Source organism: Pistacia vera, unplaced genomic scaffold, assembly GCF_008641045.1.
Source record: "Pistacia vera cultivar Batoury unplaced genomic scaffold, PisVer_v2 Contig807, whole genome shotgun sequence".
Classification (NCBI taxonomy): Eukaryota; Viridiplantae; Streptophyta; class Magnoliopsida; order Sapindales; family Anacardiaceae; genus Pistacia; species Pistacia vera.
Genome location: NW_022196676.1, coordinates 36,871 through 58,294, shown reverse-complemented (window position 1 = coordinate 58,294; position 21,424 = coordinate 36,871). Strand labels below are relative to the sequence as shown.

General features: G+C 33.7%; 1 non-coding gene across 1 annotated transcript; it reads left to right on the top strand.

Annotated features, from left to right (window-relative positions):
* The first annotated feature begins 20,405 nt into the window (after positions 1-20,405).
* Positions 20,406-20,512, top strand: LOC116117411. Its single transcript, XR_004125949.1, has one exon. It is a non-coding gene; the product is annotated as a small nucleolar RNA R71 (small nucleolar RNA).
* The last annotated feature ends 912 nt before the right edge of the window (positions 20,513-21,424 follow it).

Sequence of the window (21,424 nt, the reverse complement as noted above, 5' to 3'; positions counted from 1 at the left end):
TAAATTGATAAACATTAATAAATTTAATTACTAGTTAAATATCATACTTAATCAATTATAACATTACATTATAGTTAAATGATTACTTAATTAATTATAATTTTATAACATTACTTAATTGATTTATAGTATAATTAATTATAGCATTACATTAATTGATTACTACTTAATTAATTGACTTATAAGTTATAACATAATTAAATAGTTAATTAATTGACTTATAATTAGAAATTTAATTAATTATAGCATTACGTTATAGATTTATAGTATAATTACTTAATCAATTATAACATTTTATTATAAACATTAGTACAAACTTAATTAAATGATTAAAAATTTAATTAATTATAATATTACATTAAAAATTTATAGTATGATTACTTAATAGTTAATTCACTATAACATTACATTATAGTATGATTATATAATTAATTATAACATTACATAATTAAATAATTACTTAATTGATTATGAGATTATATTATAAATATTAGTAATTACTAATTTACTACATAAACATTAGCACAATACTTAATTAAATGATAAGAAATTTAATTAATTATAACATTACCTTATAAACATTTCATTATAAACATTAATTAAGCATTACATTATAGTTAAATAATTACTCAATTAAATTATAATATTATTATATTACATTATATAATATGATCACTTACTTAATTATAGCATTACATAGTTAAATGATTACATAATTACATAATTAGTTATGAATTTATAACATTACATTATAAACATTAGTAATTTACTAATTTACTATATTATTACATTACTTAATTAAACGATTAAAAATTTAATTAATTATAACATTACCTTATATATTTATAATATGATTACTTAATCAATTATAACATTCCATTATAAACATTAGTATATTAATTAAATGATTTGAAATTTAATTAATTATAATATTAAATTATAGATTTATAGTATGATTACTTAATTCATTATAACATTACATTATACTATTATAGTATGATCATATAATTAATATAACATTACATAATTAAATGATTACTTAATTGATTATGACATTATATTATAAACATTAGTAATTTACTAATTTACACAATACTTAATCAAATTATTATAATTTTATTAATTGTAACATTGTATTATAAATTTATGGTATGATTATTTAATTAATTATAACATTCTATTATAAACAATATTACAATACTTAATTAAATGATTAACAATTTAATTAATTATAATATTACATTATAATTAAATAGTATATTACTTAATTAATTATAACATTGTAGTATGATGAATAATTGTTTGTGTTTTGGTTTTGATTGACGAATTTTATGTGAATTGTGATGAATTGATTGAATTCAAGTGTTGCTTAGAGATTATAGGTTATGAGTTGCATTGGACACAAATGAATGAATAATGAAAATTTGTTAGGGGTGTATTTGTAAACTTATAAGGTGTTTTTGTTATTTTTTAAACTAATAGGGGGTAATTGATTTTTTACAGGGTAACCTAGAAAGGAACAGAAACCTGCATTTTAGGTTTCGGTTCCTTGAATTGAAGAACCTGCACTGTGCGGTTCCGGTTCCGGTTCCCCCGGAAAATGCAGGGTACCCGGAACCGCTCACCCCTATTCAAAGCACCATAATTTCCTCGTTTCAACTCCGATTCTTGACCCATTTTGCTCGATTTCTTCCAAATGCATTCCAAAAGCTCATGTACCTTCAAAATGGTAAAAACCACCTCAAAGTAACATATTCTTAAGGTAAAACACACAAATAACAGCTAAAAACATAATAAAATACTAGTACAAATACTGGTTTATAAAAAATGCATGAAGCACAATTCAGAGATACGAAATGATGCTTACCTCAACTAATTTGAAATGATGCTACTCAATTTCGAGGGTTTGATTTTTCGTTCACTGGTACTACAGTTAAGAGGTTTGTAAATGTTTTTGTCAACTTATGAAGATTGTGTGCATATCTATTTTGATGTTGGCACTTTTAGTGGATTAAGCACAATCATGTTTGTTGTTTGCACATGCTTTGATACATTGCTATATGTGTGGACATTTTGTTATTCATATGATCATATTGAACAAATATGTGTGGACATTGCTTCTGGTGTGTAAACATTTTATTAGTCATGTTTCATAGTACAGGTGTCTCTTTCTCACTTTACCTGTTAAGATATTTTATTTCTTATTCATGAAACTTGCATGAAAAGTCACTTTCTAGGTGTCATTCTCTACATGATGGGTTTGCTAAAAAGTGTTTGAGGTTGTTAAAAAGTGAAGGCTATGTGTACTATTGAGATTTGTTGAGCAAGGAATATGTAGACTCATCCTCTTCTTCCTTGCTCTTTGAACCTAAATATTTCCATCGTTTTGTTCTCTGAAATTTTACAAAGCATATTCATTCAATCAGGTTCCTTTTAATCGTTTATTGCTCATTTATTTGACAATCTATTATCTTGTTGATGATTTTTGTGGAACATGGTTCCATCGTTGAAGCTTGAAGGAAGTTCAAGCTCATGAGCTGAAAGGTGATACAAGTTGTCCAAGTTCAAGTGGAGCTTGTGCCATCCAAGAGGTAGCTTGGATATAATCAGATCATAGGTAGGTGTTTGTTCAATCAAGAGGGTGAAGTTAGATTTTGTAATTGTTAGAGTAGGAGCCCTAGAGCCAATCAATTATTGTTATATTGACTCTTTGTAAATCATGCTTATTTATCAATAAAAGGCATTTTCTTCTATATCATGTAATTCATAATTGTATGTCTTGATATATGTCAGTATTATTTTTACTAAGGGCATAGATAATAGGGTAAGGCTATCATAGTGTTGAATGACCTTATTGAAAGGTAGTGACTGATCTCACTTGTCAAGGTTGCTTGGTAGCAACCTATAGTGTAACACATGAGTGCTTGTTATAGGCAAGTTCACCAGATAGACTCACTAGAGGATTCCACGTAGATGGTAACCCCAATGTCTATGGAATAAATTCTTTAACGAATGGTGGTGCATGTGATCTTTAAGACTTGAGATCACCGGAGTGCCTTGTACAACCCAATGTAGTTCTATTCATGATTATCATAATGGTAGTGGTTGGCTGCATTGAGAAGTGTATCAAGACTATGGAAGATTAATAGAAAATTCATCACTCCTATGTACGGGAAAAATTATCTCACTACACAATTCAGTAAATGGCAACAATACTAAACCTGTGGCCACAATGGGATTGAGTTGTTGCTTAACCTAATTTATTATTTCGATCGTTGGTCCAATAACTAAATATCAAGATATCAAGGATATTTGAGGTTGACACTATTTTTGTACCTCAGCCTTGATGTAACGCCCCACTTGAGGTATGTAGCTAATGTTTCTCCTTTTTGTTCTTATTTGAGTCGGTTTATTAGTACTATTTGTTTGATTGGCCTTTGATTGAGTGGTATGTTGAATACTTGCCTTGAAATTGGTTGAAAATAGAAGAAGTTTAGTGTTCCAGGCTTTGCTGGGGCGAAGATTCGCAGCGAAGAGGTGTTGAAGCCGGGGAAGCTGCTGGATAGTTTCGCCGCGGCGACAGAAGCTTTTTCGCCGCGGCGACGAGCCGATCAAAATGTTGGTTTAGTTTTAGATATTTTCTTCCCTAAGGGCAATTTGACCATTCTACCCCTAATTAGTAGGAAAAGTAGGGAGTAAAATGTAAGGATTTTGCTTGGAGAATATGTTCATATGGGGTTGTGTTTGTAATGAATCAAAGGGTATAGATGGAATTCCCAAGGAAGAGTAAGGGCAAAATGGGAATGCTTGTGCATAAATTGTATTAAAAGGAATTAAGTCATTGCAAAACCCTTCATTCTTCTTCTCCACCGCCACTCTCCTTTTTACTTTCTCTCAACTTCTCTTCCAATTGTTCAAGGAATTTTAGAGGGCTTTTGGAGTGATTTGGGGTAGAAGATCAATCTAAGACATCCTAAGGTAAGGATTCTTGCTTTGGATGTGAAGTTTTGTGAGATTTTATGTATATTTGAATATTGAGGTCTCTTGGTTGAATTGTGTAATTGTTTAAAAGGTAGAGGAAATCAAGCAAACCAAGAGAAAGGAAGAGCTAGTGAGATCTCTCCATCACAAGGTAAGTAAACCCCAACCCAAGTAGAGATTTGAGAACTTTCTTGAATAGGGAGTTAATTGCAATTATGTGTGTATTATGTGTGTATGTATATACATGTGATATGCTATGTTATTAAGATTCAAATGGAGATAACTATCGCTTTATGGTTGTTCATACACTTTGATTATGAGAAGTGAGATGTGGGTTGGGAATGTAGTTTGAGATGGAATTGAAGGATATTGAGAAATCCTTTTTAGAAGTGTTATTCTATGACAGGATTTATGGCTATGTGAGGGAGTTTTCTCCCATTTTGGATGGTTAGAGAAAGACATAGAATTATTGTTATAGTAGAGTCTTGTTATGCACTTGAGTTGTTTGATGAAATGCCTAGTAGAGGTTTAAGTATGAGTAGTGAACCTTAATTCTTGCAACATTGCATGTTGGCATTTCATAAGTGCATTAGTGGAGATGAACCATCCATATGCATTATTTGTGCATTGAGAAGTGACTTAAGAAGAGTAGAAAACTTTGTGTATGCACTTGCTTTATGAGTAGAGAACTTTGTGAATGCAACTACTCTACGGGTAGAGAGAATGAGAAGTGCTAGAGTAGAGAAAGTCATTAGAGATGGGTTGATGCTTTGTGATCGTCACCCGATATTTAGTGGAAACGGGTTGATGGTGTGTGATCGTCACCCGATATTTAGTAGCAACAGGTTGATGCTTTGTGATCGTCACCCGATAGTCATTAGAAATGGGTTAACGCTTTGTGATCGTCACCCAAAAGTCATGAGAAACGGGTAGGTGCTTTGTGGTCTCCACCCGATAGTTATGAAAACCGGGTAGATGCTTTGTGATCCCCACTCAGTAGTCACTAAGAGCGGGTTGGTGCTGTGTGAACTCCACCCGACAGTCATGAAGAGTGAGATGGTGTTGTGTGTACACCATCCGGCCGTACCTCCGGTAAGATGAGGCCATAACATTAATAGAAAACAATAGAAAGAAAGTGTGAGGAAGGAATTAAGAAAAATAGTTACGGGGATAGACAGATATAGAGTTTACTTACTGAGCATTATTTTGTGCTCACCCCATCATTTTCCTTTGTGAATGCAGGATCTAGGTGATGATGTAGTCGGAGGGGTGTCAGCAAGCGAGGAGCAATATCTACACTGTTTCCCCTGTTTTTGTCTTTTAAATGGCATTTTGTAAAATAATACTCTTTGTGTGTATGAAAGACTTATTACATATAATAAAAAGAAAAGATTTTGGGCCCATTTCCTATTATGATTAAGCAAGCATTTTACTAGTTTACAGTAGCTGTTACACTTGATGAGATAATAGATGATGAAAGGATTCGATTGCATGGTAACCATATCGTTGACAAGTATCAGTACTTCGCTGATCCCTATATGTTGGATAGCCATGATGCCTGGCTAGAGGCCAATCTTGATATGTGTGTAGTGAGACGATTAATTGGTGGTTAATCGCGATACTACTCACTGTCAATATATTAGGGAGCCTATGGGTCACATACATAGAAGGTAGTTTGAGGATTTTGGTTTAAGGGGCATTTTCTTTCGTCTTTCTAGATGTAAGGATAGTGTGCAATTAGATTTGCTGATGTTGTTATTTGTGTCCAATTCTATATTGGAATTTAATTAGCAAAATTATGTAATTTAATTTAAGGGTATTTTTGTAATTTGCTATGCAATTAAATTTGCTAAGGTTGTTGCCTGTATCCATTTTTACATTGGAATTAAATTTAGCAAATTAAAGATTTATAATTATGTATATATTAATATTAATATTAATATTAATAATTCTAATTAACTAAAATACCTTTAATGCTATTCCATTTGGGAATAGGTTTAAACATATTCCAATGTGGAATAGGGTTAGGGTTTTGCCATTAAAGCAAAACTTTAGCAAAATTAAATATAAGAGAAAAACACAAAAATGAAAAAGGTTGTTGCTTTCTTAGTCTTAGACGTCTGCCCCCACAGGTATCAGTACTTTGCTGATCCCTATATATTGGATGGCTATGATGCCTAGCTAGAGGCCAATCTTGGTATGTGTGTAGTGAGACGATTAATTGGAGGTTAATCGCGATACTACTCACTGTCAATATATTAGGAAGCCTATGGGTCACATACATAGAAGGTAGTTTGAGGATTTTGGTTTAAGAAGCATTTTCTTTCATCTTTCCAGGTGTAAGGGTAGTTTGGTAATTTTATTGTGCAATTAGATTTGCTAAGGTTGTTGCTTGTATCCAATTTTATATTGGAATTTAATTAGCAAAATTACGTATTTTAATTTAAGGGTATTTTGGTAGTTTGCTATGCAATTAAATTTGCTAAGGTTGTTGCCTGTATCCATTTTTATACTAGAATGAAACTTAGCAAATTACATATTTATAATTATGTATATACTAATAATTTTAATTAAATAAAATACCTTTAATGCTATTCCACTTGGGAATAGGTTTAAACATATTCCAATGTGGAATAGGGTTGGGGTTTTGCTATTAAAAGCAAAACTTTAGCAAAATTAAATATAAGAGAAAAACACAAAAACAAAAAGGTTGCTGCTCTCTTAGTCTTCGACGTCCCGTCTCCATGCCCCGCCCCCCTCTTTCTTTGTGAAAGAATTGTTCTTCAATTCTTAAGAAAAATCCAAAGAAGCATTTGAATTAATCTAGTCAATTAATTCATTTGTGGTTGTTCCTACCTTTGTGTGGATATCATAAGTGCAATCCTTTTCTTGGATTGATTTGCGAAGAGTTCAGAGACATTGAAGGAGCCTTCAACGTTGGTATGAACTGAATCCTTGTTTGGATTAATTCATCTTAAATTTTTGTATGTAAAACATATATATATCAGAGCCTAATCATGGGATTTGAGTAATTGATGAGCCAAAACTTTTGTTTTATCAGCTGCAATGGTTCTTCAATTACTTATAGTAAACAAGGAGTGTTTACTTTTTGATGTATTTAATTTTTACCTTGTATTGACATTTTGCTTGATGCTAGTGGATTTGATTGAGCTGGACTTGGTCCCATGGATGTAGGCTAAATGGTTTGTAGCCGAATCATGTAAAATCCTTGGTGTGGTTTACATTTCATTTTGAATACTTGATATTATGTTGATGTTAATTGATGATCCTTTCAAGCATGAACGAACACGATCAAACCCATTCCATAGTGTTTAATTAATGAACTCGTTAAACACACTTTCAATTGGTAACTAAGCATGTTTTGAAGAGCTATTTCAGTAGATCTAGTGTGGTTCGATTGTGTTTGTGCCTTGTTTTGGTCTACTTTGTTTATTGCTTTTGGTTGCATCTGATCGTGTTTTGCCTTTTGGTGGTTTGCTTTTTGGTTGTTTTGCATCTGCTCTATTTTAGAAATGAATTTCTTTAGGGAAGGAGGTTCCACTAACAGACCACCCATGTTAGAAGGTCCTAACTACCTTTATTGGAAACCCAGAAGGCGTGTGTTTTTTAAATCCATTGATGAAAGGATCTGGATCTCTGTTGTTCATGGTTGGAAAGCTCCTGTAGTTGTTGAGGATGATGTGTCTAAACCAAAACTCATAGATGAGTGGACCAAAAATGAACTCGAGCTAGCAAATTTTAATTCCAAAGTTATACATGCTATCTTTAATGTAGTGTCTGTTAATCAAATGAAAACTATTGCAAACTGTGAGATAGTTAAAGATGCATTGGACAAGCTTCAAGTTAAAAATGAGGGAATTGATGTGGTTAAGAAGAGAAGACTTAGGAGATTGATCACTGATTTTGAGAATTTAACTATGCTTGATGATGAAATCATAATTGATTTTCATGGTAGGATATGTGATATCTCAAATGAATGTTATGCCTTGGGGAAAGTGTATTCTAATGCTGAACTTGTTAGGAAGGTTTTGTGCTTACTACCCAAAAGGTTTTTATCCAAAGTGACTTCCACTGAAGAATGTTGAGATGTGGATGCTATGGATTTTGATGAGCTAATCGGATCACTTCAGACTTTTGAGCTCAATCTGAAAAGGTGGGACAAGCAAACTTCTGGTAAAGGTCTTACACATAAGCATGAGGTTGATTCTAATGTTTTTGAAATGTTGATTTTAGTGATTTGAAAGGAGAAAATTTTGCATTATTCACTGATGAACAATTTTATAACCTCGCAAGTGCACAAATTGCTATCGTAGTCTAGTGTGCAAAGCAAGGGTAGATCCTACAGAGATTTGTAAGCAATTTACTAATCCGAATAACTGTGCTTCAATTAAAACTAATAACTAGAATTAATAATAAAGAATTATGGAAAATCACTTGAAAGTAACAACTGATTAAAACTAAAATTAAACAACTATAAAATTATCTAAAATCCAATTGACCAAAACCTAGGGCTCTAATTTCACCATAACTATCCAACTCTATGTCAACCATCTATCTATTGTTTATCAATTCACTCCCTAGGGTTCATACTCACTAAAGCAAGGTATTATCGTAAGGCTTTCGGGATTAACCTAGTATCTTTAACATAAGCCTAGCTAGGACATATAACCTATGAATTAAAAACTCATTAAACACAAGAGCACTTGGAATCAGGAATAAAGGCCCATCTGTCAGGGTGTATGCACAAACACTAATCATTCAAGAAATCATGAACCTACTAATACTCTGTTAGGGCGTATGCACATCATACTAATCAGTTATTCAATAATCTCTGCACACACTGTAACGCCCCACTTGAGGTAAGTAGCTAAGTTATTGTGTATTGCTTGAATGTTTATTGTTTTGCCCTCATTTGGGTTGATATATTGTTAATATTGGTTGGTTGGCCCTTAGTTGAATTTTTGTTAAAAGTTATTTTGAGAAAAATGTGAAGAAAATCCCTTAAACTTTCATTAGGGGTAAAATGGTCTTTTCACTCAAAATTAGTTGAAATTGTGGGGAGTGAAAAGAGATAGAATTTCATGGAGAATGCAATAAAAATGAAGGCATTATGGTAATTGACTAAGGGACATAGATGGAATTTTAGTGAAAGTGCAAGGGCAAAATGGGAACACATGCTTATATTAATTGATATAAGGCTTTATTTGAAGAAACCCTCACCCATATCCAGCCCTTGTTCATGCCACTCTACCCCATTTTTCCCTCAATTTTCTTCACTAAACTTCAAAGGAAATTCATAGGTTTTGGGTGTTTTTTGAGTGGATTTTCAATCTCAAGCTTCTATAGGTAAGATCCTTGCACTAAGAAGTGATTTTTAGTTTTTAAAGTGTTGATTTGATGGTTTATTCTCATAGGATTTAAGAGGAAGAGAGTTTGATCAAAGGAAAGGAAAGGTGTTAGTGAAATCTCTCCATTACAAGGTAAGTAAATCCAACCAAGTTAAGATTCAAAAAAAGTAAACGAGTAGAGATTTATTTTAATTATGTATATATATGTTATACTTACTGAGAAATTGAGATGAATATTTATTCTAATGTTGTTGGATATACTTTAATTATGAGAAGTGTTTGATGTGTGAAGAGAGATTGAAATTGAGTTGAATTTGGAGGAGTTTTGTATGAATATTTTTGGGAGTGTTTTCCTTGGCAGGAATTATGACTATATGAGGGATTTTTCCTCCCAATTTGGATGGTTAAGAAGAGAAGAAAAGTTATAGTTAAAGTAGAGTTCTTGTATGCACATTAGTTGTTTGATAAAATGCCTAAGTGAAAACCTGGTAACTGCCCTGTCACATCCATGACATTCTGAGTGATTTTTGGGCATCTTACGGATTGAACTGGGTTGAGACCAAAACATCAAAGTTATATCTCGTCTCTAAGCTTTAAAATGAGACCAAAATCGTAGCAATCCGATGTGTATAACTCAAGTTATGCCTTCTTAAGTGTGACCTATGCAGAATGACTATTTTGATGCAACATTGTATATTGGCATTTCATAAGTGCATTAATGAGCATGAACCATCCATATGCATTAATTGTGCATTGAGAAGTAGCTTGAGAAAGAGTAGAGAATGTTGAGTATGAGCTACATTATGAGACTAGCTTGAGATAGAGTGGAGAACTTTGTGAATAAAATACTCTAAGAGTATAGCTTGAGAAACAGTAGGGAACTTTATGAATGAACTACTCTAAGAGTAAAGAGAAAAACAAAAGAAGAGAATAGAGTAGGTTGTGCGATGGGGAACCCGTGAATAATGAGTAAAGTCACGAGAGTGGGTGCTTTGTGATCCCCAGCCGTGCCTCCGGTGAGAAGGAGTCGTGACATTCAAGAGATAGAAAGAAAGAATGTAGACTCACATGGCCAAGGGTTCCGAATCCATGCATAACCGAATCCGATTGGTAGAGAATGAGTAGAAGTCACGTAGAGCGGGAGAGTTCCCGGCCGTGCCTCCGGTAAGATGAGGCCGTGACATTCAAGTGAGAAAGAATGAGAAAATATGAGAAAGAATAGAGGTAGAGAATGAGTAGAAGTCACGTAGAGTGGGAGAGTTCCCGGCCGTGCCTCTGGTAAGATGGGGTCATGACATTCAAATGAGCAAGAATGAGAAAACAGAGAAAGAGAAAGAACAGAAAGAGAAGATGAGTAGAATCATGAAGAGTGGGATGAGTTCCCAACTGTGCCTCCGGTAAGATGAGACCATGACATACACCAGAGGGTGAATAGAAAGGAGTATGAGAAATAGAAACAGAAATGAGAAGAGAAGAGTGTAAGGAAAGAATTAAGAGAGAGTTACGGGGACAGACGAGTAGAGGATTTACTTACTGAGTATTATTTTGTGCTCAACCCGTTGTTTCTCTTTGTGTTTGCAGGATCTAGGTGAGGACGCGGTCGGATGGGTGTTGGCAAGCGAGGAGCAATAGCTACACTGTCCACTGTTTTTGATAACTTTTACAAATGATACCTTACTTTGTATAAAGAATGATTATATGTATTAAAAGAAAATTTTGGGCCCATTTACTTTTGCTAATATAAATGTATTTTACTTGATGTATTTCTATGAGTATCCTAGTATGAGGCAGCTATTACACACACAACCTAATAATTCACACTAAGTGTTGTCACACAATAATGGAAATTAAAGATAGAATAAATACATGAATGAATCTAAAATTCCATTTAATTGATAACCATAAATATATGTTTACACATACAGCCTTCCAATTAGGCTAATTGGATCCCTAGAGAAGAATTTAGTTACACACTGACATTAAAGAAAGCAAACCTCAATCCCCTCATAAGTATGAATGATCCAAACCCTAGGAAGAATCTTTTTCTCTTTCTTACTAAAAAGTAACTCTTAATTTAGGTTAAAAGGAATCCCGAAAATAAATTACAATGTCCTATTTATACTTTTCCTTTGCTAGGGGTGTTTTTGGGAAAGTACAAATTCAAGTCAGAGTTAGAAAATGTGAGATTTTTCCTTTCTTCGCGATCCATGCTGCGACATGCTTTTATGGCGTTGTAACATTGAATTCTCCCACAATCCTAAAAACCTTGTCATGCCGCAGCGCCGACTTCTTCACGCCTCGGTGCCGCGACATAAACCTTCTACCCAGATCACTCTTTTACGCCACGGTGCAATAAAACCTTACTACGATGCCATCTAGTTATTTCACATTTTTCTTCCTCTTGATAATTTGGTTTCTCTCTCTTAGCACGTCCAAGGCCTCCAACCATTGTGCGAGCATAAAATCATCACCTTTCCACCTAAAAACCTGAAACTCATATACATACCCGTGTTTCTTAAAAATAGAAATATATAAAGAAGCTTGCATAAAAATAATCCTTTAAAGTCATGAATTCCATACAATCTACCCATTAAATCATGAAATATATATATATCATTTCACCACTCATCACAACCCCCAACCAGCGTCTTGCTAGTCTCTATAAATCAAAGCAATCGAGAATAACCTAACCCTATCATAACAACTTTAAACTAAACTCTTTTCGTAGGTTGACACAATTGCATTTAGCGTATGCAATAAGTCTTTAAACCACTAGGTTCCCCTAGTGGCGAGTTATAGTCTCGTGAGGGTTTACAGCGATGTTAGCCATAAACATCCTACAAGTTCTACTAAGACTCCTAACCAGTAAACCAACAATTTCGGACCAATACATTAAAAAGTCTCCAAAATTTCATACACATTAAGCAACAAAAACAATCAAACATTACTTTAATTCTAAGAAAATCCTAACGTCAATCTCACTTTCATTATCAACTCTCTATCTTTCAATAGTCCACAATCCGTCAATTCTAACACCAGGAATAATTACATATGCAACATCCATATACTAAAATTGATCCCAATCAAAATGAAATAAGAGTAAAACTCTATAGAGACACAATCAAAAACTTGACAGATACAAAGTTTAATCCTTTACAAGGGCATGAGTCACAATCATAGCATAGTGCACGAGAAAGGGTCAATCCCATAGAGACTAGAAGTGCTCTTGTGATCCTAGAAACCATGTCTTGTGAAAACAACAAGAATTGAAATAAAAAAAACACGTAAACAATATTAAAATGTTTGGGTAGTTGTGTTGTTGTGTTTTTGGTAAATTGAAATTGTAGTTTGTGGATTGGAGTTGTGTATTGGGATTATTTTGAAGTGTTGATTTGTGTTGTGGTTGAATTTGCAATAGAATTGTGCTGAAAGAAAACATGCCTTTGAAAAGACCTACCAAAGGAAAAACTATCGATAACAGGTTTGCCACTGCTAAGGCAAGGGAAAGATATGAAGTTGCACCTGAGAGGGATAAAGGGTTTATACACGAGAGAGGTCTAGATGTCATAGACATACATGATTGGCTTGTAGGCTTAGGTTGGGGGAATTTCAAAAATGAACCAGAGCATTTAGCTGGAGAGCCTATTGTTCGGGAATTTTATGCCAACTTTCCTGACAACAAAAATGGAAAAGTCTATGTTAGGGGTGTTGAAGTTCCTTGCATCACTGTTGTTATTAATGGGTTTTATGGTCTAAGAGCAGTGGAACATGATGAGTATAAGGAGATTTTGAAGAATCCGGATTATGATGAAATTCTCTGAAAGATAGCTTAACAGGAACTTCTTGGCAGTTGATGTGCAAATTTAATACTAGCAAGCGCACGAATCACTAATAGCTAGTGATAAGTTTGCTCCCAAGGTCGATCTCTCGCGAAATTGCAGTGGTCTAAATTCTTAATTTATTTTCTTTAACAACCAAACTAAACAATTAATAAAATCCTAAACACTCTAACCAGAAGTTGGATGAAATTAATCTAAAATAAAACTATAAATTAATAAAAACTAACGAAGACAATCTGTTGAATGTTAATTAAACCAATGAGAGTGATAGTGGGGATTTAGCTAACTTCTCAATCATGTATTGGGATATTTGGCAAATAAAACAATTAAACCCTAAATTCATATTGTTGATTTTTCTTCTAAACCATAGAGAATTCCAATGATCATGTTTATTCTCCATTTATAATTAACTAATTAACTTCTATGATCAAGTTGTTAACTAATTAATCGTAATCTGCACTAGGAAATCACACAACCATCCAAATCAGAACAATGATCATGTATTCAATTTGAACTCTTGTTTAATAAAGCTTAATTAAGGCAAGATGATCACTAGAACCCTAATTCTCAAGTTTAATTATAAAAAGTAGTTGCCCAGTCAACAAATTATAATTAGTATCATGAAGAACAATTAAACAAGAAGGAATCTAAAATCTTCATAAAACAAATCACCAAATACCAAATACAATCATGATAGTTAAACTAAACTCCCACAATAGATCTAGTTGTTCATAATCAAACTCAAACCAATGAACTCAATGAATGAAAAACTAATCATATTATAAAATAAGATATAACTGAAAAGAAATCACCTAGGAATTGAAGTAGATTGATCCTCTTCCTTCTCTCCCTTGTTGAGATCTCACAATTTCTCTCAATAAAACCACATTCTCAAAAGCATAAAACTCTCAAATTAGGTCAAAGAGAATTCTCTCTAAAATAAATTACATGTCCTGTTTATAGTTTTTCTTTGCAAGGGTTGTTTTGAGGAAAGTACAAATTCAAGTCGGAGTTGGAAAAGTTGAGAATTTTATTTTTCTCACGATCCACACCGCGACATGGATTTGTGGTGTTGCGACTCCAAATTCTTCTGTAAACGTAAAACATTGTCATGTCGCGGCATGAACTTTCTGTCCAAATTCAGCATCTCACGCTGTAGCGCAGAAAAGCCATGCCGCGGCCCAGAAAAAGTATGCCGCGACACTATCTAGTTGCTTTGCATTTTTCTTCCTCTTTTCAACTCCGATTCTCGACCCATTTTGCACGATTTCTTCCAAATGCATTCCAAAAGCTCATGTACCTTCAAAATAGTAAAAACCACCTCAAAGTAACATATTGTTAAGGTAAAACACAAATAACAACAAAAAAAACATAACAAAATACTAGGACAAATATTGGTTTATCAAATTCCCCCAAACCTAGATTTTGCTAGTCCTCGAGCAAAACAACAATGAAAGAAAGAAAGAAAAACTCAACTAAAACCTCAAATCTTAAAATACACTATAATTAGAAACTAAATACATTCACGCAATTGTATTCAAAATCTTAGCACAACAAAGCATTTTATGCAAATATCGTACACACCACACTACATATTCCAATGCTTAAAACATATCCATCTTGATCTCCCCCAAACTTAACGTCAAGAATAGGAATTCGTTTCAACTCTAGATCTCACAAGATTCACTCATTATATCGCACTGATCCTAGACTTATGCACTCATCAACCATGTGTGAGTAGAAATTATATAGACAAAGAATACCAAATATATTCTCGCACACGAATATGGGTATAATCAATAAACGCTCATATGTTCACAAGGAATAGACATACATTACTTATCTCCAAGCAAGATTTCCTAAAAAATCAGCCAGGTCTTTATTATGGTTGCAACGTAAGGCTCAATTGGGGTTAAGAAAGAAAGGTATGGAAAAACTAGAGCTTGAAACATACCAAAGCTTCCTCTTATTTGTACTTGAAAGGCAAGCTCTCTTCTTTGAATTCATTTTGGTGACCAGGATGCTATAACACACCCCCTGATTTTCAACTGAAGAAACAACAAACATTTCAACAAGCATTTCCTTGGTACTCACCATATTTTTGATATAGAGTTCAACCTTCTTAACTTGTTTCATCACTTTAGCATTCTCAAGCTATAGGGTATGGCAAAAAATTGGGTTGAATGGGTAAGGCTTGAAGTAGGTGATGAAAGAAAAGGCTAAGTGTTTGGCTCAAAAGTGGTAATTGGTGCACACAAAAGGGTGTGGATTAAGGCTTTTAATAGGGGAAAAACATGCATAGCCTAACATCATCTCTCAAGGTCCTTCTGACTTGAAGCTACCCAGTATAAATGCCTAATGAGACCATCCTAATGTAAGTACAAGTTTGAAAAAAGTGTTTAAGAGGTTCAAGAAAACTAACTCTCTCAATCAAAATGCTTATGGCTCAAAGAACTCACAAGGTAGTCTCCATTATTCATTCTTAATCATTAATTCTAAGTTCATCTCAACTTCAATATCAAGAGCATGGTTTATGGAACATGGGTATACATCAATTTACACATCAAACTTTTGAAAATGCTAACAAGATAAATACAAATTGCACAAAAGAACTATTTACTAACCAAAAATCAAAATGTTCAAAAACAATTTTTTTTTTCTGTGCACCCCCAAACCTAAACTAAAAATTGTCCTCAATTTTTGCAAAGAAAGCATGTGTTTAGAAAAGAATTTAAAGGGAACAGATAAATAATAATAAGAAAAACAAAACCTAAAAAAAGAAACACAAATAAAAGGAAAAAAGGAAAGAAAGAAAGAAACTACCAAATATAGGTGGGTTGCCTCCCATCAAGCGCTTTCTTTAATGTCTTGGCAAGACATTTCTCCTTGCGTGTTCAAGGAGGCTCGTCCCTATGTGGGGATGTTGGTAACTCTAAGGATTTACTAGACTTTTCTTTTGGTAAAACAGGAATTGCTCTATCTAGTATCTCATGGAGTCCCTTAGTTTCCTCATTAAGTTTCCTCTACCCCATCAAGTGTTAGGGCAACTTCAAGCTTATCTTCTATCTTCTCCTGCAAATAAGTGTCATAAACAAGTGAGTCCATGCAATCGATAAAAGAACACTCATCATAAGTAGAAGTAGAAGGAATAGGTAGAGAACCAAACATTTTAAATTCAACAGTCTCTCCCAAGACTGCCATGGTTAACTTCCCTTTATGGACATTTATGATTGTCTTGGTTATCGCCATGAATGGTCTACCAAGCAAGATTTTGTGCTCCTTGTCCTTTGAAGGTACTTCTTCCATCTCCAAAACCACAAAATCGACGGGAACAATCAGATTGTTGACTTGCACCAACAAATCCTCAACTATCCCCTTTGGGTATTTGACCGATCTATCAGCAAGTTGAAGGATCATAGTTGTTGGCTTAAGCTCCCCCAAACCTAGTTGCAAGTACATTGAGTAAGGCATGAGATTGTGTAAAACCCCTCCCTAGCCGGGTATTTCCTAAGTATCCCTTGGCCATTGAGAACCTAGAAAACGCACGCCTAGGAAAGAAGTTTATTTTAAAATCCTATTTAAAGAATAAACCTGTAGTTTAAAAAATATATATATTTTTAATTTAATTTAATTTCTAAACTATAATAAGTTCATTGTACAAGTCAAAAAATATAGTTTCCTTTCTTGGAGTAAATTATGAAATCCATAGTAATACTTACTAGAACATACACACTTTTACAGAATTTACTAGCAATTTGATTTCCTTTATTAACACAAACATATATATTCCACTATAACATGGACATATTTACTGCATTATGAGATATAAACATAATCACTACACTAAATACTAGCAAAACCATTCAATAGTCATAATTAAAACATCTCTTCATGCTCATAGCGTCTCTCAGAATCCTCTCCTAGCTTCATGCCTTAATCCTTACCTGCAAAACATTTTAAAACATTTCATGGGGTGAGCGCTAATCGCTCAGTAAGGGAAAATGGCCATTTATAAACTATTAAGGTTCATTATACAAGTATATTACTTAGGACCTTACCTATCTACAAAACATGACCTTCATTCTTTGACATAACAAGTTCATAAAACATATCATATACTTTGGAATTTTCTCATAAACATAAGTCATAACATAACAATACATAATATAACATAGAGCATATATGACTTATGAAATGTTCATGTACGTGGCATGCTTATTTCTTTTGTCTTTATACTTGATGTTTTCATTAGTCTTTGTTATCCGATCAGATTCATTTGAACCATTACCTTGTTCTTGGCCGTCACCTCAAAGGACTCATGGTTTCCATAAGACTTCCATTCCTCTGATCTTGGTTTATACCTCAAGAGACTCATGGAATTCATTCTTTAACATTTCATAAATTGTTTCTTAAGTCAACTAAATAAGCTATATGCATTACCATTATGAATGCAAACATATGGATTAACATCTCCCATGCTCAATCATACTATATTCTCCTACTAAACTTCTTAACTTAATTCATTTAATTTCTCATACAATTAAAGGAATTTTGGTATTAAGTTTATTCAGGGGTTTATTAGAATTAGAAACAAATGGGAATTTCCATTAAGAAGTTGGATGCCATATAGTTCATCACTTTTCAAGCAATTTTTACCTTATCTTCCAATTCGAACTGGTTCTTGCCTAAAACACAAAAGTTTTAGGTCTGTTTCTCAAATTTTTAACACTTCAAGAATCAACTCAATCGGACTTCTATAACTTCAGTTATGACTGATTCAGTGAAGCATGTACAGTATAAGTCTTAAAACAGCCAAATCCGAATTCTATTCATTTTAACCATGTCACCTTCATTTGCACATTCATATTATTTGCCATATCATTCTAAGTATAAAAGGCCATAAAAACCTCCCTTTTTACAGAACCAAAAAGTGCCAAAACATCGTCCAACTACAAACCTCTTAATTGGCATAATCATCCTCCACATGCACACATACACCAATCAACACACCCATTTAAACAATCCATAACCAAAACATAGCATCACACTCATATTAACATAAATAAATGTAAGTTTCATAAACCCTAGGTGTTATCAATTGTAGTCATAAGGGAGATTTTTTTTCCTTACCTTAGTATTCAAAGCATAAGGACACTCCTCCTTAGCTCCAAAGGTTCACCCTTTCTACCTTATACACATAACCACTTATGAATTTCTTTTTTAACTAAAAGATCAGAACAACTAGGGTTTTGAAACTCACCTTAAACTCTTAAATTGAATTTCTTTAAGTGTGGATGGTGATCTCCTTTGAAAATCAACTTGAAATCCTATGAAAATTTGAGAATAAAATGCTTGGATTAGTGGCTTTTATGGTGGATTTGAGAAATGAAGAAGAAGATGATGCACTTGGTGTGTACAAGGTCGACCACTCTATCTTAAAACCTTGTAAATATTTATTCAATTGTTACTCTATTTTGATTGGTCAATAAAAGTTAGATATAAGGGTCATTTGGCATAAATTTTTCATATAAGGGCGTTTTGGTCATTTCCACTACAACATAATGATTAGCACTCATTTAATGCCATTTGACTTCTTCAAAACACTTAACAATTAAGCAATCTCATTAGGTAAATGACTAATTTACCCTTGGTGCACTTTTATGGATACTTAAATCATATGGATTTTTATAAAAAGACCATTATACCCTTGGTTACTGTTTATGCCATTTAACCATATCAATCAACTTTATGACCATTCTACCCTCATTTCTCTTCAATGAAATCAGCCCTTACACTTTATAATGGCCACATCTTGAAATACATGTAAATTGACCATTTTACCCTTCCATTCAAAAAAAGAAAATTACTTGAAAAGGTAAATTTCATACCTTAGGGCATCAGAATAATAACGCGGGGTTTACAGATTGATACTTGCTCCTAAGTCTAGCATAGCTTTCATGATTTTCTTGTCTCCCATGGTGATGTTTATGTTGAAACTTCTAGGATCTTTCAATCTAGGAGCCAAGTTTTGTTGGAGCACCGCACTAGCAACTTCTAAAACCATGACTTTCTCGTTCTTGTCATATCTCCTCTTTTTGGTGTTGAGTTCCTTGAAAAACTTTGCGTGGGAAGGCATATTCCTGATAACATCCAAAAGAGGCAAGTTAATGTTAACTTTAGAAAGCATATCAAAAATTTCAGAAAATTGCTTATCCTATTAATGTCTTTTAGTCGGTTTGGATAAAGAATTGGAGGCCTATAAGGCTCCGCCGCCTTATGGAGTGTTGGTGAGGGGAAATCTTTTGTTCCTTCACCCTTGTTGTTTGGCTTGGACGATCAAACATCCTTCTTGTGCACGTCCTTAGGATTTTCTTGTCTATCATGCTCCTCATCCCAATTTCCTATATCATGTGGTAAGTCATCATAATTTTTATTATCAAAATCTTTATTTAAAATCTTACCACTTCGAAGGACTGTAATAGCCTTCACTTGCTCAAGTTGACTCGACAACTTTCCTTGTTGATGTCCTTGCAATTGACTCGCAAGTTGCCCAACTTGTACTTCTACCCTCTTCATAGATGCTTCTAGAGAATCCAGCCTTTGATTATTTCTCTCCTGATTTTCTCTACTAACTTGAATAAAGGCATTCAAGCTTTCTTCCAAGGTTGGATTTCTAGGTTGGTTAGGTGGTATGGCTTGGTTTGGAAATTGACTAGGCCTTGGGTTTTGGGTAAAGGCAAGATTATTATTAGTCTTCCAGGAGAAATTAGGATGATTTCTCCACCCAAGATTATAAGTGTTTGAATAAGGATCATTCCTAGGCTTAGGTTGGTAAGACTCCATCAAATTGGCTTGTTCTTGTTCATTCCCTGCATAAGAATCATAATACAAAGAACAAGTATTAGCACCATGCCCTAAAACACCACAAACTCCACATACCTCATTATTCGTATTATTTCTCGTAGTCAGAAGTTTGACTTGCTTAGTCAATTCAGCAAGTTGCATAGCCATCTCATTGTTGGAGCTTAATTCATGTACTCCAACTCTTTTTCCTCTCTCGCTCTTTTGTTGGGAATTAGCACCCAACATCTCATATAGCTCAAATATTTCAGTAGCAGTTTTCTCGCCCATTACTCCACCAGTAGCGTTGTCCACCATATATTGACATTGTTGTGTCAATCTATCATAAAAAAACTGATTTTGTAGTTGAAGCGAGTAATGATGGTGAGGACATTGGATGAGAAGCAACTTAAATCTGTCCCATGCCTTATGAAAAGGCTCTCCTTCTATGTGAGAAAACATCACAATCTTGGTCCTCAAGTCAACGGTCTTTTGATGAGAGTAAAATTTTCCCATGAACTTATTGTAAACCGCCTCTCATGTAGTCAATGAGCCAGGTTAGAGAGTCATAAACCAAGCTTTAGCTCTATCCTTCAAGGTGTAGGGAAAACACCTCATCCTCAATCGATCCTCATTGAGTCCTTGCAATGGAAAGCTCTGAACAGTGGCATAAAAATCTCTTATGAATGTGAAAGGTTCTTCATTAGGAACTCTGTAGAAGGAAGGCAACATGCTATAATGGATATTCTTCAGCTCATAATTCCTTGCTGCTTCCCCTAATTGTATGCAAGATGTGGCAGTCCCAATGATTGGTCTTGCATATTCTTTCATCATCCTTTGGTTTCCTGCCAACTCCATATTTTCCGTTTCTTCAAAGCTTTCCTTTTCATCCTCGGAATATAATGGCTCTTCTTCAAAGATGTCCTCGGGATGTAGCTGATGTTCTTCAACTAACTTCTGCAACTTCTCCCTTATCCTATGAATATTATCAATTGGTGGTGCGAGGTTTCTTCCTAAAGATCTTTGACCTTGCATATACTTGAAACAAAAACCAAGAAAAATGCAAATAAAAAAAAAACAAAGAACAAAGAACAAAATTCAAACCAAACTAAGAAAACAAATATAGAATTTAAATGCCAATTCCCCGGCAGCAGCACCAAAAAATTGATGTGCAAATTTAATACTCGCAAGTGCACGAATCACTAATAGCTAACGATAAGTTTACTCCCAAGGTTGATCTCTCGTGGAATTGCAGTGGTCTAAATTCTTAATTTATTTTCTTTAACAACTAAACTAACAATTAATAAAATCCTAAACACTCTAACCAAAAGTTGGATGAAATTAATCTAAAATAAAATTGTAAATTAAAAAAAAAACTAACAAACACAATCTGTT